The sequence below is a fragment of the Rissa tridactyla genome, chromosome 8, assembly GCF_028500815.1.
Source record: "Rissa tridactyla isolate bRisTri1 chromosome 8, bRisTri1.patW.cur.20221130, whole genome shotgun sequence".
NCBI classification, from domain to species: domain Eukaryota; kingdom Metazoa; phylum Chordata; class Aves; order Charadriiformes; family Laridae; genus Rissa; species Rissa tridactyla.
In genome coordinates, this window is record NC_071473.1 from 1,274,321 (window position 1) to 1,300,079 (window position 25,759).

The 25,759-nt window shown below is 46.1% G+C and overlaps 2 long non-coding RNA genes across 5 annotated transcripts in view; both read left to right on the forward strand.

The window, feature by feature from the left end:
• LOC128914344 (uncharacterized) overlaps positions 1–2,822 on the forward strand; it is a 125,892-nt gene extending 123,070 nt beyond the window's left edge. For both annotated transcript variants that reach the window (XR_008468245.1, XR_008468246.1), the window contains exon 3: positions 2,486–2,822. This is a non-coding gene — a long non-coding RNA (uncharacterized LOC128914344). The remainder of the gene's footprint in view (positions 1–2,485) is intronic.
• A 6,354-nt stretch (positions 2,823–9,176) lies between these two features.
• On the forward strand, positions 9,177–18,288 carry LOC128914343 (uncharacterized). 3 transcript variants are annotated; one of them, XR_008468244.1, is made up of 4 exons: positions 9,177–9,335; positions 9,419–9,588; positions 11,082–11,156; positions 16,016–18,288. It is a non-coding gene; the product is annotated as an uncharacterized LOC128914343 (long non-coding RNA). The 3 variants fall into 3 exon arrangements; XR_008468242.1 differs by lacking the exon at positions 11,082–11,156 and adding an exon at positions 11,552–11,805; XR_008468243.1 differs by lacking the exon at positions 11,082–11,156.
• The last annotated feature ends 7,471 nt before the right edge of the window (positions 18,289–25,759 follow it).

Here is a 25,759-nt window from a genome sequence, read left to right on the forward strand (position 1 = left end):
GTCTCTGAGATATAATAGTCTTCTTAATTAGGAGGCAGATGGCCATGCCAACGTTTTTTGCAACATAAAGTAGAATATCAGGAGAAATTTGTTCTTTACAGAAATGAATGCAGCTACATCATGCTTCAGAGATGGAGCGGCTGATTTCACTGAGACGTACAGGGTCGTGTGGACTGGATTTAACAAAAGCAAAAAAATGATTGATGTCAGGGACCACTGAAAGTTTTAAAAGGTTTTTCTCGTGAGCAGCACGCTGTCACGCTCGATAGTGTCAGGAGTCACGAGAGAAAGTTTGGAAAAAGCCAAAGAGAGGTTTTGGCTGGGAGAAGCTCCGTTAAGTTCCGTCTCGTGCCCCGCTGAAGCGGTGGGGACGCTCCCGCTGGCCGGGGGCGCGGGGCGGGTGTAACACATCCAGAAACCACTTCTTGGCTCTGCAGAACAATTCCAGGCCTTCGGGAACACCTATCGGCTTTTTGAGAAGAAAGGATAAAACGTACTTAATGATATAACAGATACCAAGTCTCATTTCTGAGCCTTCAGAGTATACATAGATCATATTTTCAAGCTTTACATTATAATCCTAAAAGTTAGAAACTTCTTTTGTATTCAGTAAAAGACGGGGATTTTTTTTCCGCCTAATCCTCTGCCTGTGGGATTTACGGCGCTGGAGCAACACACAGGTGTAAACACAAATTGTTACTGCGTTGTTTCTCATAAAAGATGTTAGTTGAGGGGTTAGAAATTGTAAAAATGGAATGTTTTACCTATTTCTGGATTACGAGATGCAGAAATTATTGTACTTTTACTCCACTTGCAGTTCCTGCTTTAGAAAATATTAGATCTTCAAAAAGGCTGTTCCTGAAATAGCTCCGTGGTAACTAGTGGCTGAAATATCAGTCTGTTTTCCAAAGTGTTCTGGTAAATTTTCATAAGTAAGAGATTTGGAAAATGCAGGTATACATCCAACTTTTTATCCTGAAGGGAGTCCAAATTTCAAACTTTCGACAATCCCCGCCCATCACTAATCCTTCAGTAATTTGAGCTCTTTTTAAATACAAGCCTCTATAAACGAGAAAAATATTTCACGTGTGCTAGGAGAGAAGATAAACCAGTGAAAGAGCAAGTCCAAATTATGAAATACATCAGGGCTCGTGCTGTCTGCTCCTGTGAACCAGCAGGGAAGCGCTGGGGGGTTAGCGGGGGTGGGGAGCGTTTGTGCCCCTGTGAAATGGTCCCGGTTTGGGCTGGCGGCTGTGAGAGCGGCTCGTGGCACCCTGAGTGTCCGGAGCTGGGCAGCAGCCCCAGGGACTGCCCGGACTCTGAATTTCAGCGGCGAATTTGTACAGGTGCCGTGTGCATTTTGGGCCATGTTTTCAAAATTCAGAAACCTCATCTTTGATCCTTTGAATAGCTCCCGGGATGTACAAATAGCCAATAAATACCTGCACTTTGGTGGGGTGTGAGTGGGGCTTTGGAAATCTGGCTTTCAGAGAGAAGGCACGATGCCGTACCTTTGGAGAAGAGAAACAAATCTGGTCAGATGCCATTTAGGATACAATTGGGCCTGAGACCGAAAGGCTTTTGCAGGATTTTCAGACCTTGAGCATAAGGCTTCTCTTTTTTTTCCAATTGGATTTCATGGTTGAAACTTGGTGTAAGAATCCTGAGACTAGGGAGCAAATAGCTTTTTATGGAGATTTGAATTACATTTTACACTTGAAAAATCAGTCTAAGCAGTGAGCCAAATGGCCTGGCATTTTGTCTGGGCTCCGGTCCCCGCTGCTCCTTCCCCGGCCACAGCAAGGGACACCCCGGGGCATCGCCGGTGGCTCGTGGCTGCGGCAGAGCGGGCGCAGGTGGCTCAGTGGGAGGCGAAGGTTAAGAACTGATGCTGCCTCCTCCTTTGAAGCCCTCCTTAAAACCTGTTTTAAAAGTCTGGGAGGATTTTGGCTCTCGCTGGCCCTGGCTCGGTCAGTGAGGCAGCCGAGGGCCGTGGGCTGCCTTACAGCCTTCTGCTGCTGGCCCCCCAGCGCGGGCTGGCGGCCCAGGGCCAGTCCCTCCGCTGACATCTCCGCTGGTGACAAACGCCGTCGCCACCGCAGCATTCAAAGTCCGCGTCCGGTGATTCTTACTGTTCATCTGATCATCGCCATGTGGACCGTGTCCCTTCTGCAGCGTTTTCCACAGCTGACGTTGGGCTCGGAGACACGAGTGGAGCAGGGTTTCAGCTGGTCCTGAGTTCACCTGCTTACGTTGGAACAAATCACTCTGAATTCACTACAGTTTCCCAGGGTGTTCGCTGAGGGATGTATCTTTACTCGATTCCATTTTCGGTGATGTTTATCTACTGCAGAGATTAGCAGATTTACCTGCCAGTCAGTTTATGAACTGGAGAGTTCATAAGGTTGATACTTATTTCCTATTGTTTTGTGGCTTTTGATGCATCTCTGGACAAATGGGTGACTTTACTCTTATTTTCCCTCAGAGCATGACTGTAATTCAGGGCCCTAAATGAAGAACTGTAAGCACAGGACTCCAAAACCTAAATTCTCACTTGTCAAAGGGGAAAAAAATCAGCCTGATGGTGGCACAATCCAGCCCTGTAAATAACATCTGCTCAGGTGAGTTGTCCTGGTCCTGCGGAAAGCAGTTATATGTCAGCAATGATCATCTGTTTTCCCATTTTTTTTGTGCGAGTTGCTGAAAAGCAAACCTGTCCCACAACTAATTTTATTTGCTAATTACCTGTGAAAAAGCAATTATCTCCAGGTGATTCACTTCTTCGGGAAGGCTTTTTTGATTGGCAAAGATGGGGAAAGAATCTCCGCTATGGATGTTGTTTTCAGAAAAATCTTCCCAAATATTGTACCTGATGTATCACATTAGACACGTCGGATTGGCTTGCATCAGCAATGTTGCATTACATCACATCGCCGGGGTAATGTGCTGTGACAGACTTGCAATGCAATGTGTCAGCTGGAAAATGGGGAAAGATGTGATTTCCTGAGCAAAATGCTGCTTAAGCTTTATGGTATTTTCCCCTCCTCCAACTAAAGAAGTAGCTGTTTAAGTTTGGGGTATTTCTTAAAAGACTCGACTGCCTATTGAAGGATTCTAAGCATTTTTTTGTTGTTTCCTCGTTCTCCATGGGTAACTAGCAGGTCTAGAAAGAAAGATATTTTTTGCTACTTACGTTTCCATACCCAGATTATAAGATATATAAAATATAATACATATATTTTCCCAAACTTTCAGTAAACTGAGAAGGCGTTTCCTAGGAGGAGGAAAGTTCTTGATGTTTGTGTGGTGCTCTGTGTGGTGCCTGATCTTTTACCTGAACTCCTGCAGTACGGGAGGGATGCCAAGGGGTGAGTTCTGTACCATGAGGTTCAGCATCACAGTGGTAAGGATGCAAATACGGAGAGGAAACATGGCAGCGATGCATGTACACGTCAGCCAGAGCTGCAATTAGGAGGTGATGTTGTAGCGCGTGACTTATTGATGGTGCACTTCTCCTCCAGGGGTAGTCTGGAAGGACCTTACCCTGCCTTCCTCCAGGAGGGTGACCTTCGCAGGGGCCGCAGCAGGCGGGTACTGCAGGGGGTCCTGGCAGTTGGAAAGCCATCCTTCGGTGATGGACAGGAAGACAGAATTTGTATTATCCAAGGTATTTCTCAAGTCCCCAGCAAAGGATGGCTTGGCTAGCTCGGGAGAGAGGGCAGTGCGACGAGCGCCCAGCCAACCTCCCCCAGCAGGCAGCTGCCGCCTGCTCCCCGCTCTTTGAATGAGCTTCCACGGCTGTTCAGCTGGTGGCAGCCCGGCACCTCTGACAGGAGGCTGGGTTGTGGTCCTTGCTGGGCTCTGAACGGGGCAGAGGAGGTGGGGAGAGGCGCACTTGGGCTGTAGCTATGGAGGTAGGGCACACCGAGGTGGAACAGCAGCGCAGGCGATAAACTTGGGACTGTTAAGCTCTTTAAGAAAAGAAGGAGCTATGAAATCCATGTAAAAGCAAAAATCCAAATATTTTTAGTATCTCTTCACAATCAACATTGTCAGAAATAACGTATAGTAGGTTTGATTCATTTCCTAGTTTTTTTAAAAAATGAGCTACTCGGCGTTGTCTGGTACCGAGCCCCCTTTCAGGCATACATGGTGCTTCAGTGAAACACCAAAACCAATACACAGAGAATTTCTGACGAGGGAAGTGCTATACAATAATGATGAACATATTGTCCTCAAGCTGTGGAGGTTAACAACTCAAAATTGCTTTGGTATTTGTACATACTGAAATAAGAAGAATTTATATGTTTGCTCTCATTTTAGTGGGCTCTTGTGATTCATTACATTGGCACTTTAGAGTTCAGAGTAGTCACTTCTCTCCTGCAAAGCAGCACCCTTAACTGTGTTACTACTTGGTTGCTCATTATTGTCCCAGTTCTTTCTTTTTTATTGCTGCACAAATACACTTTGGTTTCTCAGTAACCTGCCTAATGCTGCCTTCTGTAGCATTCATTGTCAGAAGGATCGGGGTGCTGGCGTACTCAGGCAGAAGTCAGCTAAGTAAATCTGTAATAGCGTTGCTGTTTAAACAATGCCTTGGATCATTGAAGCTAAAAAAAAAAGAAAAAGTTGTTTATGTACCTATGGATACCTTTCATTTTACATTCAATAGTTTTTTTATAAAATGGCAGCAGTCATGTAGAAAACGTTTACTTGCCTTTTTGCTTACTTTGATTTAGTCGTTAAGGACAATGCAGTCATTTTACAGTCTGTCCTGGCTAAGGGAAAGTGTGTAATTGCTGTGCCCTAGGAACAGCCTGGGCAATGAATTACGAGTTGAAAGTCTCCAGTCTTTCCCTGCCAGCTGCACTCCTGCTTGCTCGAAGCAGGTATTAAGACCATTAAGAATAAAGGTATTAATAAAGGTATCCAGGTGCCTAAGGACGCAAATGGGCTCACAGTGTTTTGGTTTTTTTTCCCAGACGCGAGGGTATCCCGCTCACCTTCGCTGAGCAGAGGAGGAGCTGCGTGCCTGTTCCCCTCCAGCCTCTGCCGTGTGGTACCCGTGGGCTGCTCCGACGCTCTGCTGGCCTGGCTCCTCTTGTGTCCCTCGGACCCCGAGGCAGCGTGAGGCCATCCCGTATCGCCCACGCGAGAGCCCGGCTCCCCGCTCCCGGCGCTGTATGGGCCGAGGGGCATCCTGAAGTGTCTGCTCTCTGCCAACTGTGAGAGTTCCTCTGGGCCAAGCTCAGAAATGGATGTTTCTAGTCTGGCAGCCGCGTTTACTCTGGAGAACCATACTTTAAACAAAGGGGCAACCTCGGTGCTTCTGTCGCTTGTTTTCATCAAAATGTTTATTTTCTGTACCCCATTGTATGTGTAAGTTGTTCAGATCGATAACAAAACATTACTAGTCTTACCTTTTAACCAAATATTAGCCTTCCTTCCTATTTACAAGCTGGCATTAACTCACACTATCCCTGTTCTGCATTCAGAACTCCTATTCTAAGCCTTTGCTTTAAACCTGTTATTAATTCTGCCTTTTATGTCTAAACCTGGTACAGCAGCACAATTAACTGCTTTACTTAACATGCGAGGGTACAAGTGATCTCTGTGATACCACTGACATTAAGAAAGTAAATGGGGTTAAACTGATTCTTATTACAAGCTGATCTTTATACAGTCTTTGGTTGGTAGAACCGGCAGCAGACGTGTATTGCAGAATTAATTTTAAGAGAGTTATAAGAATCATTGCTACATAATGGTGATATCAGGGGAGAATGGAAGAATCCACACAAGTCTTTAATCTCCCTCAAGCCAAGATATTAATTGTGCTTTATTCTGTAGTTTAAAAGAAATCCTTAATCACACTGTCAACATCTCCTTTTGTGCTCTTCATTTCCTTCTGGTTATAAATATGAATCAGCTTTTCCTTTACTAAGACCGGGAAGTCGAGAAGTTCAGGTGCTTCTGCTCACCAGGAGCAAGAGCTTCTTTTCCCACTGCAGCAGGAAGACAGTATCTCGGTTCTTTAGCTCCATGGTCTTAGACTTCACTGGTGGTGAGTTCATAGAGAAACAGCGTGTTCAGCTGTTCTGTCGGGTCCAGCCGGCAGTGTCCCATGATGAGACTGAGAGAGAAATCTCTCAGCGGCTTGCGAGTGGCATTGGGGAACGCGCTGGTGATCCCTGTTAGTAAGCGACCGAAACAGTGACTTTCCCCTGCCCAACGAGACGCATCTTTGTAAAAGTAAAACAGATAAGCGGGTAAATGAGCTAATTCTGTGCTTCGCTCTGTGAAGAGCAGGAGTTTAACACAATTTTAAAAGAAGTGGTAGTGGTTGAGACAGCAAGTGACTAATGCATGAGTAAGGTTTCTACAGAAGCTGTAAGGCGAAGGTAATGCTCAGCTCTGGCTAGATTTATAAAGGCTGTGATCAGCAGCTATGCCAAAGCAGAGCTGGGAGTTTCAAACAACTTGAGAATATGGCTGAATTCCAGGGTTTCGGGGCAGATACCATACCTGAGCGAGATTTGTAATAGCAATGCCAAGGACATGACAGAAAAACCACTCCAACCACCCACTCCCCGTCAGGAAGATGTCTTCTTTTGAAACGGTGTGCAACAGGCGCTCGGGAGAGCTCTTAAAAGACGCCAGCGCACGGAATAGCTGCTGAGGAAGCTGCCAGAAATCCCCCCTAGAGGAGCACGGCTGAAACCAGCAGTGAGGCATCTCTGGCTGGGGAAAGGAGGATGAAGAGATTAGAGAAAATGAAAAGTTTCCACCTGGTTTGAAGATATTAACGTGAGGAACTCGGCCCAGCAGTGCCCTGCGAGCACCTTCTTTAGCACCCTCCTCTCAGTAGGTTGCTGGAGATTTGCATTGCTAATTTGCTCGCCCGAAAGTTCTCCCAGGCCTCCAAGGAAAAGAGGCAGATGTAGCCTTTCAGGGCAAGGCGATAAGGTGTTTGAGGAATTTCACCTCTGTGTCCTAAACTGTTGACGTACTGGGTGTGAAGCCTTGGGGTTTCTGGATAGAAAACACCTAAATTTACCATTCATTAAAGAGAGCTAGTTTCTAACCACTGTATCCTGGATAAGTGGCACATCAGTAGGAGGGCAAAATAACAATTGCTCTAGGCTTGGAGAAGCTTTTGCATTACTGCTACCCCAATTATTTCCTTTTTTACACACGTTCAGCAATCTCTCGCCTCTGTAATTACCGCACTCAACACTGCAGCTATTAGATACAGCCACTAGACTTTTAACAAGCCATCATTACTTGCACTTGCTATCTTACAATTTAACAACAATGTCTTTGAGAGCAGTGTAACTTATTTCTCCTTCGCAATGAACGCACAGATCTGTGCCATAGCCATAGACTTTGCTAAGGAACAGTGAAGAGCCAAGGGCAGAGCTGCAGAACGTGGAAGCTGATGCATGCTATGGTCCTGATTCGAATATTCTAGTTAAGAGTTGTTTGTAATACCTACATTGGGCAAATTTTTCCTTTCCTTGAGAAACAGAGCTGAGGATGCTGTCCCAGTAAAACCAAGCCCTGACGTCAGGGAGATCATTGCCCGATTATAAAGCACAGAGATACCCGCAAGGCTCGGAGGTCTCAGGCTGATGTCCGGTGTGGGGACAGCCGCGTGTCAGCTCTCCTTGGACACCAAGAGAAGTGGGGAAGGCGGGTTGGGAAGATCTGCCTTTTCCCAGCTTCCCTTCTGCTTGGCAATTTCTTTCCCGTACTCTGAGCTCCCGTAGTGGCGCTGAACACTAAAGAGAGGTAATTTTGTGTACAGCCAGGCAAGCAGGAGCGCGGCGGGCCAGGTTACCTGATTAGCTGGTGGATTTTCTGTTCTAACCCCAGGTGGTCAGGCAGAGCAGGCATTTAAAAACTCATCCATCTCTTGTCTTACTGTCTTTGAATTTGCATAATTAAAAGTGAATTACTTGCTGTATTTTTAATATGTGCGGTGAAAATGCATGAAAAGCTGAAAAATTACAGCAATCCAGTAATTCATGTCATGTCCCATTCAGAATTACAGCTTTCCAGTGCCAGCTTAAACATCGAGGACTCCCTGCCACCATAAAGCTATAATTGCTGAATTAATAACAGCGGGTTTTGGAGAGTGACTGCACGGACTCTCTGACCCAGGTAATAGAAATACTCATGTTAAAGTGAAGTTGATACGCGTGACTTAATCTATTTTGTGTCGGGCTCGAGTAGCGAGGATCACTGCTGTCCCTGCCACAGGAGGTTAACGGGAGCTGCAGCAAGGTCTTACTTTTCAGATTTAGCTTAAACCAGCTGCGTCGGTTAGCCAACAGGGATTAGAAATGAAATTCTCAGGGACGAGCCAGACTAGCTTTCCTCCTACCAGAGGACTTGTGGTGCCCCAAATCTGCTGGTCTGCTCAGCGCTTCCGGGAGGTGGAATTCTCCATCCAGCTGCAAAGGTGTGGAAAGCAGGATGTGAAGGGAGATGGTGAAAGGCTTCTGCTAATGTTTCTTTACTCCAGAATTTTGTTAACGACAGCTGAAGAAACACTCCCTCCCGTGCCAACTCAGGAACAAATTCTGCAGCTGCTGCTCTTCACCTACGGCGCTGCCTCATGGCCATCACGGCACTCATGAGGACAGGGATAAAGTGACTGCTCTTTTGAAACAGGATGATTGGAAGTTAACCAAAATGGTATGATCTGAATGGAAGGTTACTTTTTTCTTTCTTTCTTTTTTCCCTTTTTTTTTTTTTTTTAAGTGTTACTTAGGTACTGGAGGGAACTGGTAATCTATTTACCATGACTTCCTCAGGTTGGGACACCGATGCCGTGGTCATTGGAACCCTGTGGGACTCTACCTTTATTTCAGTAGGTTTTGTGATTCTTGGTCACTGCTAAAAGCTGATTCAAGTCACTGGAGATCAATTGGCTCATTTCAAAGGATCTGCTCGTACCAAGGAACTGATTCAGTGAACCGTTATTCACCCTGCAGAGCTCAGCTGCAGCAAAAGCCAAGGCGTATGACCAGTCAGATGTCGGACTTCGCAGCTCAGGGTGACGTCCTGTGCTGGGAATCTTTGCAATGGTCTGGTTGAGATTGGGTGTACGTTCTGGATAAAAAGAACTGGCAGTTTCCAGGGCTGGCAATCTGGTTCCTTTCGTAAGAATTACCATCGTTAATTAAAATCTCTTTTTCTGTCTAGTTATTTCAGCTCTAATTCTCTTGCAGGTTCATAAATAGTAACGTCCCGTTGTCCTGGAAAAAGTTCATTTTTTCTCCTTTTCCTTCTCTTTATCGTCGCCGTCATTCTCTGCACTCTCATGGCTTAAGGTAATTAAACTTCCGAAGTCTGGTCACCTCTCTGAAATATTTAAACACGATCAAAGAGATTTTCACGTTTCTTTTGCCCGCAGAGCTCCATGAGCGTTTTGAAGGCACAGGCTGTGCTTTTCCCTCCTGGAAATGACTGCGGAGGAGGGGCCAGGCCCAGGAAGGGGCCTGGCTGTTACCCACACCCGTCCTGCCGACGCGCTGTTCCAAGAGCAAACGTTTCAAGCCTCACAGCTCGTAGGCACTGTGAAAGGTATTTAACCCGATCTTTGTAATTGCCTCTTTGCCACTTAACACCGAGATCGCAGCATTTACTGTTGGATGTTAATAATTCTCTCAGTTGAACTTTTGCATCCAGCAGATGAGTTTTGCAGAATATTCCCATGGGAGATACTCACTGGAATTTGTACGTGCCTGAATGCATACATGCAGAGTAGCTTGGGCTAAGTAACGTTAATGAAGAGGAGAAAAATCTTCCCAAAGACAGATAGGTACAGCACTGTTACCCGGAAGAGCTGAATAAAAGCCCTGGGTATTTTGAGAAAGGATCAGTATAAAACCGCGGTGTTAAGGCAGAAGGAGATCCTGCTTCGGACAACTTGAGGTTGAAGTAGGGGGGATCTTTCTGGCCTCTCAGCAAGGCAATAATTTTTATCAGCTCACTATGAAATCTGCCTTTTCTGTGCAGATATTTAGCTTACTGGCTGATGTTTTCTTGAAATTTCCTTTATTAAGTGTCAAGTTTTGGTACCAGAAAATATCAAACGCAGCTAAAGGTCAAAGTCATGAATGAAATTACACCAACTGATGTACAGTGAAGGATGAGACAGAATGTCAGAGGCTGGTTTACAGTAACGCTGTCCCTGGATCAGGGGCCGTCCGTGCCCGCCCGGAGGAGCCCCCGTGCCTGCACCCTGGGGATGCAGGTCTGCCACAGCTTTAGGATGTGCCTGGAACGCCCACTAATTTCACTGCTAAAGCAGCAAATGGTGCCCGAAGCGTAACAAGCACCTGGGGAACTGGTCTGAATGCTTGCGTTTTGAGAAAAAAATCCAACTTCTTCCTCCAAAACCAGAGAGATGCCAGCAGTACCAGGTGTCTGTGGGGGTGGCTCTTCCCCAGCAGCGCGGCTGCCCCCAGCAGTCCTCCTGACCCAGCAGCAGAACCCAGATTGCTGCGCCAGCTCTTCTCTTGCTTGTTCGCTTATGTGATGAGGGAAGGTAATCGAGGTCTGCTGGCTGTTGTAAGCCCAGGAGTACCATCTATGGGACAGCTCGGAGGGTGGGAGAGTCTGTCAGATCGGCCCCTCGGATCCAGCGCCACGCGCCAGCGTTGGATTCCTGCGCTGCCCCAGCGCACCGCGTCTTGCTGGTTTCCAGAGAGTCAATGCAGCTTCAGCCAAAGCTTTGCCATTTCTGTCCGTTTACAAGCGGGACTTCCAAGAGCAACACTTTTGGTGGCTGTTAGGCCCCGAAACAGTGGTGTCTATCAAACCCATTGAATTCTGCTGAGAAGCAATTAGTTCTGTGAGCCACAAAGACAACAGGATTTCCAGTCCCCGTGTCCTGCATTTATCTCCGGATAAATGGAGAGCTCATTTCTCTGGTTACCGAGCTGCCTATTTCATAAAATTTGTAGGAGTGTTAATACCTTGACTACACACAGATATACATATTCAGAGAGGCATTGTGATCATAGAAAACTTGAGAAAGCATAAAAGGAATCCGTTTTTCTGGATGTTTGCAGTGTTGCCTGTACCAGAAAGGAGTGACAGAAAGGGAGGGAAGGAAAAACACACGTCCACAGATCACAAGCAGAAAAGTAGGAATTCTGAAGTGCTTTGATGGTAACAAGAATGTTGTCTCCTCTCCAAAGTCGGTGTTTTTTAAAGCTCAGTAGGCAGCAATATGACATGTTGTATGGTTTTATCAAGCGCGGCAAAGTCACTGCTATTATACTCGCAATTTCATGACCTGGGAGGCAGATACTTCTGTGCGTAAGGGTCTAAGCGTCAGTGGTGTAGAAAACTGGTGATTATGCTGCTTTGTGAAACAGAAGCTTCTTTATAAGAAATGTATCGCACCTGAAGCAGCGGCGCTTGATATTTGCCCTTGTAGAGCGTGACCCCGTGGCCAGTGTTTTTAGTGAGATCAAGAATGAAGAAAACTGATGGGACAGTTAATCTGGAGATATATTTATGTATATTTCAATTTCAGTGTGGGCGGTATGGAATATGTGTTATTGCCTCTCCAAGTCCGGTGACTCAGCACCGCATGCAGTATGGGATTCCTGCCTTGGTCCAGTGCACCGAGTCTTGCTGGTTTCCTGAAGAGAGTCAACGCAGGTTCAGCCAGAGCTTTGCCATTGCTGTGCCTTTACCAGAAGGACTTCCAAGAGCAGCGCTTTCAGTGGCTGTTGGGCCCTGACACGACGGCGTCTAACAAACCGATTGAAAACTTGAGTTTTCTTGGTGGGTGCATTAAACCGTCTGCAAGTCCTGTAGATATGGTGTAGTTAATTTTATAAATTAATCAGAGATATGAGAGAAATCTGGTTGTAGGAGAAGGGACCCCCTGGCTGTGGGCTTCCGCAGAAATCTTTCTGATTTCACCAGTGAATGGTAGCTTTATGCAGTTCTTGCTGCGTCTTATCTAATGTGTTATTGACGCTATTGCATTTGTTTTCAAACACAGTCATTAGAACATTTAATTTGCAGCAGCTGTAATTTATATTTGTAATTTTGTTTAAGATCAATAAAGGAAACCGAAGAGATTTATAGTCCTAGTTTCAGCTAAGATAAATTGAAACAGGCTCTATTTCCCTGAAAAGCTTTATTTAAACAGCATTTTAAAAGAACAAAATGAATTAGATGAGATATTTGCATGCAAGCGTGGGTAAATAATCCCTTGTGTCTGGAAGAAATATTGGAAAGTGTGAACATGGTCAGTGTGTTCTTCTTTGAAATACAAATAAACTTCTGGGAAGTGTTACCTTAGTGTAGGCTCTACTGAGAGTCCGGTAACCGTTCCAAAATGTTTCTTAACAGCAGCACTCGATAAATATCCTTGGGATCTGTTGTATTAATACTTCATAATATGGCTGTGGCCGCATGTTTTAAATACTGTCAGGATCAGTCTGAGAGTGGAAAGCAAGACCCTGAAAGCAAGGCTCTTTCTTATTTTGCGGCAGTCCTTGAGCATGGATTGCAGAAATGTGTTAATAATCTTTGAAAAGGCTGTATTCCTTTATGAAATATTCATGCCCCAGGCGCTGCCTCCCGCGTGGGGAGGAGGTGCCTCTCCCATGGCGTTCGCCGAGGGGTCGTGAGGGGCAGAAGGGACGTGAGCGCGGTGGGGCCGACCCAGGGCTGTGTGGGATGAGTCTGGTGGAGGGAAGGAAGAAACGCCTTGAGAACCTTTCTCCTCCTGCACCGCAGCGGGACGGGACGTCGCTCCAGTGCCCGAAAGAGCTGAGCACCGGGGATGGGGGGATGCCGTTCGGCAGCATGTGGAGTGCTCAGCCCTTGCGCTCCGAAGCCTTTCTAACATGGTGTCCCTGGGGAAAGGAGTATGTTCGTTCTCCCCGCTCTGTTAATTTGACTTATGCCTAACCCAGCCGCCTTTTGCCAGCGACTGCCGGTGTTCTGTGCCAGGGCACGTGTTACTGTCTTCCCCGATGTAGCCAGGCTTGAAATTTCTGTACTTTTGGATAAAGCCCCACCTCCTACTGTCATGGGGTCACATGAAAATGGCAGATTGCACACTAAGAAAAAGATAATTTGGACTTCTCCGTGGCACGAGGGAGAAGTTACAAAAAAAGACCTTCACCCTCTCACAGGGCAGGTTTGGGTTTTTTTGGATAGTTTTTTTCAATATTATGGTGTTTTGACTTGGGGTTTTGCCAAACTGCTGCGCCCTTTCTGGGTTTGGTTCGGCTCAGAGCCCACATCCTGAGCCCAGGCTTGTCTCAGGGCTCCTGCGCTTGCGGGGTTTGTGGACCCGCAGGATCGTGGTTGGTGTGTGGCGGGGTGAAGGAAGGGAGCGGGAAGCCTGTTCCAGCCTGCACGTCGCTCATCTTCCTCTCTGGTTTTGGAAAGGTGCATCTCCAGCTGGCACTTACATTCTGCAGGCATTTATACCTGTGCGGAGCAATCCGGGATGGAAATCGGTGTTTCTGATCTGCGCTGTTCTTAGATAGCTAAAGCCGGTGGGGGGAGCTCCCCATTTTCTACGCTGCCACTTGTCGCATCCCACAAAGGCTGCAGAGGGAGCGAGAGTAGAACCTGACCCATCGCTGTGTGCGTGCTGCGTTTCATGAGGAGGATTCGTCTTTGAATGCTAATGGTCAAAGGCAGCTGGATACTGGCCTGGAAGACATGCTTTCTCCTTTTTGCTGCCGTGGCTGGTTGTTTGAATTCAATTAATTTAATATGTTTTTAATAGTGCAGTGCTGCCATCTCTACAGTACCTTGTAAACAGCAATTTTTGCCGTAAATGCTCAACCAGCACCCTGTGTCTAGTCATGGCAGGGGTTGAATGTTACCGTTATGAGCTTGGACTTAATGTGACTAATGTCTGAACTGCGACAAACTGCTATATGGGCCACAAGATTGTAAAACCCATAATTATTTCTATTCTTATAGCTACCATTAATAATAATTGTATAGATGTTAAGACAATTACTAGATGAGCAAACAAGGGATGATGTTGCTAAGGCCAGAACAGAGACAGAAAAGACTATGGAAGAGGACAGATCTTCTGAGGACCTTCTCTTGCAAATGGATAACTCAGAAGCAAATGTGTCAAGGGAAAAAAAATATTTGAGAAGCAAGGAGAGATGCTCAGCATCACGTGGGGAATTGAACAGAACTGAGTAGTAGCCTGTAAACCCTGAACCACTGCTAGGCTCACATCATTATTCTCTTCATCCAAACACAGCTATGGCGTTCTGAAGTCCCAAACGCTTTGATTATTGTGTGCAATCAGTTCAACTTGTCACTTCACCTACACTTTCTGTCACCCCATGTTTTCCTTAGAAGCGTCTAACAGAAGATTCAGGTGGAAGATTTCTTGAAAATGAATAGCTGTTTGTGAGTCAGGGCATGGTATTGGATTTCACCTGCCGTGGTTTTTGGAAGAGAGAGATTTAGAAGGAACACAGATAACACAGCTGGATTTAAATGACTGGTAGGTTAGTTTGAGGGCTTGCCAGTACCACGTAATGGCCCTCTGCCGTGTTGTCAGCCTGCAAGACTCTGTCTTCAGGCTCGCAGGGCTACAGCCCACGTGGAGGCAGAATGGTCTGTACTTTCATCATCACTAATGAGACTGGGGGAGTCCATTTCCTTCCAGAACTTTAAGTTTGTATATTCCTGGTACCTCTCCTCTTCTGCTGAATAAACACTGTGGGTGAGTCCAAGGAGGGATGGCTGACTTTTTAAACTGCAGTGAGAGAGATCTTCTGCTGAGGAGGGTTTGCTTCTACTAAGGAGGTCTTCTACTGAGCATCAGCAGAGAAGCTTTAAACCCCAATCCCAGCACAGTCAAAGCAGGAAAACACCCCCAAATTTAATACTCTAAGATACACTGGGTTTTTCTAACCATTTTCAGGGCTTTCACTGGTGGGTGAATACATGGCTGAACCGAGCTTAGGAGGCCACCACTTCAACGTGCTGAACACCAGCACTGGAGTCACAGCTGCACCCTCAGACTGCCAGTGGGGAGGGTGGGATGGAGAGAGTGGAGATACGTCTCCATGGCTTGGGTCCCTGGGGTGAACAAATGAAAGACGGGGATGTTCAAGAGATGTGTGCCATTAAACCAGCGTTTCAAGTTGCTAAATAATAGGCAGCATTGTGAAGCGTCTCCAGGGAGGAGGCTTCTGGTGGTAGCTCTCTCTGTGCCTCCCTGCTGTGAGTCATTGTGAACTCAAGTTCAGAGGAATTGGTACCAAGGAAAAAGCATTGAGATAATAACCTTGAAAAATCAGAAGAGAAGGGGGGGGAAGAGAAAGATTTATACACTGAAAAGAGCAGAACTGCCTCACCCTAAAAGCATTCTATAAATGAACTCCTGTGCTTCCCAGCTCTATGCCTTTATCAAAGCCACCATCTTCTAAGGGTGGAGAGACATGTGCATCGAGATTTAAGGACTTCACATATTGTGCCGCACACCCTAGCCGGTGGTTGGTGTGCTGCCAGATTGCAACACGACTCATCGAGGCAATGGAAATGTTTTTAAATCTTATGCTTGCAATTATAAGGAACAGTACTTTGTACTGCCTCGGGAGAAATGGCGTGCTGTGATTTCCTCTCTCTAAGCGTGGAGGTCTCTCGTGTTAAGAACACCGACATCTATTCAGGCGTGTTCTACCTTTCTGAGAGCCGCAGACGGTGCCATGGTGTGTGGGAATTCTGTGGTGTTTGCTAGTTGCTGGGCCTTCTTTTCTTGGAGATAAACATACATTGTGTTATTAAGGACCCTTCAAGTTGCTGTTCTGATTTATATTCCCTTCTACACTGTTGCATGCATTTATTGTTTGTTAAAGGCGGACAGCCCTGGAGACCTAAGCTCTTTATTTATCCACAGAGTGAAATTCCTCTCTCTGCAGAGGGGATGCCAAAGGCATTAATTGTCAATGACACTGTTGCACACAAAAAATATCCTTTCTCTGTTTTCCAGCCAGAGCAATTTTGCCATGTGAAGGAGGACTCCTGAAATGAAAGGGGATTTGGAGAACTTATTTGACGGAGGCAACGGGACTTCAGCTTGAGACCCGAGACAAGCCCGAGTGACGGTGAGGGGAAGGACGGTGGTGCTGTCAGAGATGGGATTTTTTTTCTTATGCTTTACCTGTGCTGTAAAGCCAAATGCTCTTGCGGAGCGATCTTGAGAACTGGGCTGTGCGATCAGAGGTGAGCAACAGCCTTTGTTTTGTCAGCAGGAGCCATGTGCTAAGGCCAGTGTCCCTGTGGGGTGAGCCCTGGGCATGCACACACCTCCACGTTAGGCGTCATCACCATCAGAGCGTAGGTCTCAAATGTCAAAGATTTTGATCATTTTTTTATTAATCTCAATCAGTTTAAAATGATGTAGTATATTCCAGCTGAGCTCCTTTAGCTCTCTGCCTCCCTCGGTTCTGTGTGGTTTATTAATCGGCATACCCGGTTGTCGCTGGGCCAGAGATACCTCCTGTCCTTAAACATCAAAAATGTCGGTGATCCTATTGTTATTATTGTAGGGACATGAAGAAAGAGAGGGAGGGAGATCTTATGACAGAAAAGTACTTTTCTAACCTTACATGTTGGTTTTAAATGTGATCCTAACATATCAGTGTATCACAGCTTACAAAATACCTTCCAAAAGCAGAATTCATAGAAGCTACCAGCAGCCTATAAAGAGTAACATTGAAAAGCATTTTTATTTACTCATTTCCTTCTGTAAAAAGAAGGTGATGCTGGGGGAAAAACTAAATTTAACAAAAAGCTGAGTGTCATGGTTTGGGCTGGGCTGGCCACTAAAACGAATGACACTGAGTTTTGATCTTCTCTTTTACATTCCTTTAATAACTGTTCAAGTAAACAGCGTCCGCCAGCCGTACCTCCAAGATCCCAGGGAGCAGGAAGCTCCCGTTTAATCTGAGGAGAGACAGTGGCTTTGACCCGGTGTTTGTTCTGCTGTAGTGTTCTACAGGAATGGCTACAGGGCATCTACTCGAGAAACGTGAAAAGCAGATTTATTTTAATTACATCAATTTGTGTTCATTAAAAAGCCTCCTCAATAACTAACCATGGTATTGAATTGTTTTGTATCTCTTCCTAATGCACTCAGACAATGTTTATTTAATTTAATTGACAGTAAGGATGAATTTATAGGACCGTAGTTCACACTTTCAGTGAAAGGAAAAAAACAGCGTAGAACTATATTATTTGCTGCAAAATTTAAGTAGGGAAATTCATCGGAGTAAAGTGTATATTCAATTTCAATAGTTTCCCTCATCAGGGTCTCTTGAGGGGGTTTCTTTTGCAATTCCTCTAGGGCATTTGAAGCTGCCCATTGTGAGAACTTGCCAAACGACACTGAAATAAATCCAAATGTTAGAGGAGTTTTTAACAGCGTCACCTGTTCCCTTCCTTCTCTCTCTGATGTCACTTTTTCTTGAGGAAAAAATACTGAGTTTCCAAAAGTTCTCCGTTCTCTCCCTTTAGTTTAATCAGAACCTTTGCTTCAGCACAGGTCGGGGGTTTGGAATGAACAATCAGAGCACTTGTGGTCCCTGGGGAGCCTGGCTGCTTCACGAGCAAGAAGGTGCCTCCAGCTAAGCTGTTGGTAATCCTTGCTTAGGCTTTCTGTGCTTGGCTCTATGGAAACTAAAGTCTTCAAATAACTTGATCTAAAAGGGAAAAAAACAACCAAACAAAAAAAGTCCTACCACACCCCACCATCCTTCCTGTTTCTGGGGGCTTTGTTGGGTGAAGGTGGTATGTCCGAATGCTACGGGAAGGCCGGTTCTGCCGGAGTGGCTCAGAGAAGCCCTGTCAGGCCGAGAAGGGGTTTCGGTGGGACGGGGAATTACACTCAGGAGTGAGGTGGGATCTGACCCCACGACCTGCCTGCACGTGGGGAAACAGGCTGTGTTCCAGCTCCGCGTTTTTAGGAAATTGCTCTGTTGCAGGCCGAGTAGAGTGTCTTTCAGATGACAAGATTTCTTCCTGTACTATAATCAATAAAGGTAAGTATGATGCTAAGAGTTAATAAATGGAGTTTATTTGTCCAGAGGATCACCCTTCAGTGCAGAAATCAAAGGCACTGATGAAATTCGGCCTGTCTGTGGGAAGCTTTCACAATGCAGTGATTATTATCAGATCTCAATAACTTCCAGTGATGTGTAAGTAGCATCAACAACAGTTATCACACAATTTCATTGGGCTTTCAGATAAGTATCTGGAAGTAGAACCAGGTTTTAGAGGTATAAAGAATGCAATTACCATTTTAATATCTCTGCACAGAGAACAGGAAGATTAATTTTTGTAGGTCTATTTTTGTGATTTTTCACGAGTTGGGAGAGATATGCAAAAAGCTGGCAACAATACACTAGAAATAAATTAAGTGCTGCTGATAGCTAATTAAAGGAGCACAACTAGATAGCAGAATTATTGGAAAAAATCAAAATCACTTGTACTTCAAAATCATGCTGTATTTTTGACTGAGTTTCCAAAAAGAGAAGAAATTTTGATATTGTTGGCTCTCATTTCTTAATGAAGTCTAAACCAGCATTTTCAAAGCAAGGCTACATCTCAGAAGTCCAGAGAATAGAGAAAAAAATATTTTTTTTCCCCTTTAGGCTTTATAACTTGTAACACTCCTGAGTGTATTTGTTGTTACCTGTCAATTCCTGTGTTCTCATACACAGATATAGTGTGTTTTATAGCTCATTCCAGCTCATTCCAGCAATTTCCAGCTCGTTCACTGTTCTGTCTCGAGGTTTTTGAGTTGGCCCAATGGAAAATGAACTCCGTTTCTAAACGGTGTGGATACGTGACTGCCTCGTTGGCATCCAGTTTAAGAGAAGAGGCACAAGCTGGCGAAGCTGCCAGAGCGCGGGGCTGATTCTGGGGAGAAGCAGCAGTGTTTTGGCACAGACCCGGCAGGAGATTTGCCGCAAGCGGCTGGTGACCTTCTCTTTTCCTTTCACACCTGCTGGGAGCTGAGGAGCCGCATGCGTGCACCTCTGGGGCGCAGGGAGGAAGGGAGGGACGGTGTCGGCCGCGGTCTGCGCAGCGCTGTGCAGCATCGTGTTGAGGTCAGGATGGGCTTGATAACTCTAATTAGCATTATCTCCCGGCAGCGTGCTGCCAGGGGTGTTGCTAAGAGGCTGCGGGGGTCAGCGAGGCGGTGAAACAACAAACAGCTGTCAGCAGGAGGAACAGAAACAAACCCTTGAAAGGGCACATCCCACGTTTTTCCTGTGTCTCAGGCGTTAGAGATATTGAGCTTGTATTTTAGACTGGAGATAAAGTATGGAAAATCCATGACTTCTAGATCTTGCTACAAATTAATCAATTCGCCAGGCAGAAAGGTTGAAAGAGGGGTGAGGCTTTGAGGTGTCCCGCTGATCCCTGCGAGAAGGCAGAGTCACGGCGGCTGCACTGTCACACGCAGCCCGTCGCTGCCACGGGATCGGAGAGGTGGCAAATTTCAATGACTCCGTAATATAACTGGCCACATTTATATAAGCGCTAGGAATGTTGACATCTCCTGCAGCTGACTCCCGAGGTGTCTGGGGCTTTGTGCCAAAGGTGCGGAGGTTGTTACAGGGGCTGCTCGGTGTTTTTTGGGGGATGGGGGTGGGAGGGAAGAGGAAGGATGTGAAGTAAATATACATTGGGAACTCCAGAATATTTAACTGTGTTTGCCTAAACTGGACTTGTCTAGGGGTAACGTGAAGGCCATACAATTCTTGCCGCAATAAACTTAAAATTATAAAGTCACACAGCTGAATGAAGCCCTTTAATATATCTGTATGCCAAAAACCTCTGTGATTTTAAACCAGCCTTGCTCCATTGTCTCTCTTTCAGGAGGCAGATTTTTGGCCACTCCAGTGGCATCTGTTTTAATGACAAAAGTATAATTTAACGATGTAAAATTAATTTTCCCCTCTATTTTCCTTTTAGTGAAGAGGATAGCACCAGGTTGCCTTTTACTAGTAATCATCCCCCATAATTTGAAAGATACAGTATTTCTTGGCACCCTTTTCCTGCTGTTGCTTTTCCCCTAATCATCAATATTAAATGCTCAAGAAGAAAATTATTTCAGCAGCCTGTTTTCCAAAATAAAGTAGGAAAAGAAGGGATTTTTCTTGCTCAAGCATTGCCAATGACACTTCAGAAGCATGATTTCTTGTAAAAGCACGTATCTGAGCTTTCTCAAAGTTCATTCCAGAGCAGTTGCATCCAGGGGTTGAGAGACCTCCTGTGAGAGTCCAGAATGACAAAAATACGTTTCTGAGAGGGGCCGGTTACCTCCCCTCCCCCCGCCAGCATCACCCCGCAGGTGGCCCCAGAGTCCTCGGGCAGGGAATGGGCCAGGGACCCGCTGCCGAGCCCTGGTGCCAGCGAGGAGCCTGCTTGCCGACTCCCCACCGGAGTGAGTTGTGTGGGATGCTCTCTCCATGGAACGTCCTCTCCATCGTCCTGACCTGCGGTACCTGGCTCAGGACCGGCACAGCTGGCGGGAGCGGCAGCCGGAGTGCCGGGATCGCTCTGCTGTGGAGGTAAGCACAGCGGGATCCCGACTGCATAGCCCCCCCTCTGCTCTGCCCATGTGCTTTGGGGTGCGTTTGCTGCCATCCTAGTTGTGAAGGAAGCGGCTGGTGTGTGGAGGGCGGTAGCGACCCAGCTACTCTCCGAAGGAGGAGCTGAAGGAAAGCATGTGGTACCTGTAAGTATAAACCTATTCTCCAGTTGGAAAGGGCAATAGCTACTAGGTTGATAGAAAGACGAAGGGTTTTCTCCCAGAGAAAAAAGCCTTGTTTGTTTTGGAGGATGAGGACCAGAAGGAAAGGCATAGATCTTCCTGTTTCACGTGTATTTCCTTATAGAAGAGGGAAGTGTTGGCATCCAACAGAAAAGTCAGAATTTTATGCTGAAAACCAGTACTTTCTTCAGTTTATTTGTTTACTCAAAACAATAGCTATACATCAAAAATACTTTCTGGTAAAATGTGTCTTCAGATATCATCTCACTGGAGACGCAGGAGGTACAAGTGAAAAATTCTCTTACCAACTATGTTTTATTTTTTAACTTCATAGGAGATTGTGCTTTAAAGAGAGCTTTGGCTATTACTAAAACAGACTATGTTTTAATTAAAAACAGAAAAAAGCAGGAGAGTGAAAAAAATGCATAGAAAACTCTTTCAAAATCAAAAAATTGCTTTCTTTGTGACTGACTGTGTGGGCCGTTCCATGTCCATGTCCTGTGAGCTCTGGGCAGTGCGCGGGGCTGGCGGGGAGGCTGGGGAAGAGCAGTCCCTGCCGGCGGCCGGCACGGCGCGGGGCTGTGCTGGCAACCATGCGTGGCTCAGGCTGGCCAGCTTCCTTGCCGGGCTAGTCAGAAAGAAAAGTGCCACGTGGCTGAGATAAATCAGCATGGCAGAGCAAATTTTGACAGTTACGCCAAAGTAATTTGAATTAGATAAACCTTTGATGTCTACAAAGCAGGACTTGCTATCCCAGTGGGAGCAGGTTTTCCTACTATATGTTCATTTAATATTTTTTTTTACCCTGGGTTGGGCAGAAATAACATAAAAATGGCTTTTTAACAGTCATACACTTGCTTCTGAACTCCCAGGGAATGCAGAGATCTGGCCAGATAAAAACCTGAAGAACAAGTAACACCCAGCTGTGACTCTTATTCCTTGCTTACTTCTTTGTTACTGAGGTGTGGGTTTGTGTGGAAAAGGTTCATTTTTGAAAAGTTATTCCAAATCCTTACTCAAGTTGGAATCCATAATAAATGCAGTTTATAAAATGCGGGATGCATCTTCAAATGATGCAAGGGATTTGCTGCGTTGAACGTGTGTCGGTTCTGTCTCAGGAAGATGGAAGTACAACTGAAAGTCTGTGAGGAAGGTCACCACAGAGGAGGCAAAGTACAGTTTTAATTTACACACTCATGTCGCTTGTGGCAGGTGTTGAAGCTGGCATCGCTGATGATGGGAAAACACAAAAGATACGGGAAGATGTCTGGCATTATCAGCTTTAAGTCGTGCACTTGAAAATGATACAATGTGAAATGCAGAGAATTAACGTAGAGAATTTTATACTTCAGCAAGAATGCTCCTACCCTGCGGATTAGCTGACATTTGTGGTCAAATATTTCCCAAGGTAATGGCAGTTTTATAATTAGGCTGTCAGTGAGCAATGCCTTTCTGCTCATGCCTCACCCCGTACAGAGTAGCAGCTTGGAGGTTTCCAGTGGTGGGTGTGATGTTCGACACGCGTTGACCAGAAGTAACTGGAGTAAAGGAAGAACTGGGATTAGTCCAAGTGTGTGTGATTAGTGCTGAGGTTTTTTGAATCAGGCTTCCACTTCAATGAATTCTTCAGGGTCATGCAACGTTCATCACATGAATGGGGATATGTATATTTGCAAGAAGACCTTTGTCACCCTGGGACGAAGCAGGACCGTGTTGCCTGGGGACACGAGAGGAACGGGCTTGTGCCCACTGGCTCTCCCGCTGGGCTGGGAGCAGCGAGGATTGCTGGCCAAGAAACGCTATTCTCATCATTTCAACATTTTCATCATTTCAGTTGTTTTCCTGATAGCAGATGACTTGTGGAGCGACACCTTGCTTCCTAGTGGCACAGAGCAGGAATGTGTCGGGAGCTCGGAGGCGCAGGGTGTTCCTCTGCCAGGAGCCGGGGCTGGCGATGGAGCGTGGAGATCAGCAAGATGCCTTTGCCCTTTTGCCACCCTTACAAACGCTGTTTCCTGCCAGAGTCCCATTCTCACTATCTTCTTCAATGGAAATATGAATAGCTTGGTGAAGTTTTCTCCGGGATATTTCTGATTCTGCCCTAGCAAGGCTGTCTCCCCCAGCGAGGGCAAGCCATCCCCGCACGGGGGGAGACTGGGCTTCCTGACCTGCAGCTGCGGAGAAGCCGCTTGGGCTTTACTGACCAACACCAGAGAGAGAGGCTTAAATGCAGTACCAGACAGTGCCGCCTTGGTGAAGCTCATGACAAGCAGGAAACAAAAGGGAAATTGTGAATGATTTCCATTATTTTCACACCATAGCAGATTTTCAGGAAGACTCAAACAAAATATACTTGCTTTTTTTTTTTTCCTCCCTCAAATGGTTTGTCAAGTTCTGGCAAAAATATGAACATGCAGAGATAAATTATTGGAACATTTTCTTTACATGTGCACACATAGATATACATATAGATCTAGATATAAATGTGTATAAGTGTATTTGTGCACATGCATGCAAATCTGTGCGTGTGCTTGTGTGGATATATACACATATATGTGTGTTCATCCACACACCCAAGAAAATAACTCTCCATAGCCTATCTCTTATTTAACAATAATACTGAAATACTGGCATTCGACAATCTAAATCCTCAAATGTGTAGGTTTTAATGGTGTTAAATGAGCCATTTAGCACAGAGGGCCTCTCACCTTCAGTGGCACACTCTCAAAATGAAATCCAGTGTTCAGATACAATAATAAAACGAAGAAAAACAATATTACCTGTTTAAAGAGAATATAAAAATCCAATTAAGTTCTGAATTTTAATTTGCTTGCAAGCATGGGTTTGTTGCTCTGTGAAAAGAATGAAAATGTAAATGACATTTCTGTGTGTTATCTACATAATCCAGAGGCTAGAATATCCTGTCATGCTTATTTTGTCTAGTGATGATAAAACTAAACAGTTTTAACTGAATTTCCTGTAAATGGGCAAATAATCAAAAATGAACATCTTTATATTCTGATCTTTCATTAATTTATGTATAAATGCTGTTATAAAGAGATTAGCTGTTAGGAAAGAGAATGAATTTTGCCTGGCGTCTGACAGCAGTGACACGAAGTGCTGTGGGTGGAAGGAAGCTGGAGCAGCCACTCGCTTCTGAGCCGTGGGTTCCGCAGAAGAGAAGAGGGGAAGCTGGGCAGTCACCGGCCGTTGACACGTAGGCACAGACCGTTGTGCCTCAGTATCACCACCGTCCCTGAACCCCTCTCGCCCGTAAGCGCAGTGGATCAGTCACTCCGCTTGCCGAGTCCTGTGTCTTGCAGGAGCTGGTGGCACAGGCTGGAAGGCAGCAGGACAAGGTGATGGTCTGGGATGGCAGGAGAGAGCCCCTGTGGTGGGAGGCTGCACAAGTCGCTTCTGCGGTGCTAATCCCAGTGCAGTAACCACTGACTGTTCCTGCTATTCCCTCTTTCCTTGGATTTGCTTTATTTCGACTAAACATCACAGGAAGACGCCTGTACCTGGACTGTAAGTATCCAAATCATCAATTTAATTTGTACCTATGGAAGGCTGTCATCCACCAGCCTTGCCTCGCAAAGAGAATGTCCCAGGGATGGAGCAGTAGCAAAGCAGAGCTCTGTCACCCTGCCTCTGCAGCCCAGTGTGTCCCTGTGCCCCCAAGAGAATGTCCCAGGGATGGAGCAGGAGCAAAGCAGAGCTCTGTCACCCTGCCTCTGCAGCCCGGCGTGTCCCTGTGCCCCCAAGAGAATGTCCCAGGGATGGAGCAGGAGCAAAGCAGAGCTCTGTCACCCTGCCTCTGCAGCCCGGCGTGTCCCTGCGCCCCCAAGAGAATGTCCCAGGGATGGAGCAGTAGCAAAGCAGAGCTCTGTCACCCTGCCTCTGCAGCCCAGTGTGTCCCTGCGCCCCCAAGAGAATGTCCCAGGGATGGAGCAGGAGCAAAGCAGAGCTCTGTCACCCTGCCTCTGCAGCCCAGTGTGTCCCTGTGCCCCCAAGAGAATGTCCCAGGGATGGAGCAGTAGCAAAGCAGAGCTCTGTCACCCTGCCTCTGCAGCCCGGCGTGTCCCTGCGCCTCCCTCCCAGGAGCATTGCCTCTTCCCACCTAAACCAGCACAACTTCAGATACTGAGGGCTCAGAGGGGCGAGGCAGGGTTGGTCCTTTATTTGGGTATTTAATACGTTGTTAGGGAAAGATATTTGACCAGGCTGGTAATTGGGGAGCACAAATACACCTACGGCAGAGGTACCTGCAGAGGAGCAGACAGCACATCCAGGCTGGTGTTACTCTCTGACAGTAACTTTTTGCATGGTTTATAATTTAAAACAGGCAAAAGGCAGAATGTCCAAACCCACATTATTGTAACAGACCTTTGTGCCTAATGGTGGGATTGAGGATTCAAACAAAGGAGTCTGTTGGGTATTGAGCAAGACTGGAAATTCTTGGTGTCTGGTTTTCTAAATACCAGTGTCTGTAATGGTGGGTGCCCCGTCTGAAGAGTATCCAGCCCTCCAGTGTCTGGGAAATCTGCTCCTTCTGAAACGGTCAGGGAGGCTGTTTACACACTCTCCAGGTTTTGATATTAGATCCAGAAGAAATTATTAAATTGTTCTTGTGACCTAGAATTGTACAGAAAACAGGGCTGTAAAACTACCAGATCCGCCCGTTGATAGGAAGCTTTATCTGGTTTTCCCCTTTTTTACAAGCTGTATGTACTGCTCCTGGCCTTTAATGTCACGACAGATTTTACCACCTTTGAACTGTTCATTACGTTGCAGCGCTACAGCAGGGGTGGGAGCAGCATTGCTTGAACCCAGATTCTTCTGCGCTCACAAAGTTACGTGCCCTGTTCTGCGTTTCTCCAAGTTCAGAAAAGTGCAACTTTTATGCCTCCTTGTGTCCCGTAAAGTAATTAAAAGACAGCCAGGTAAGTT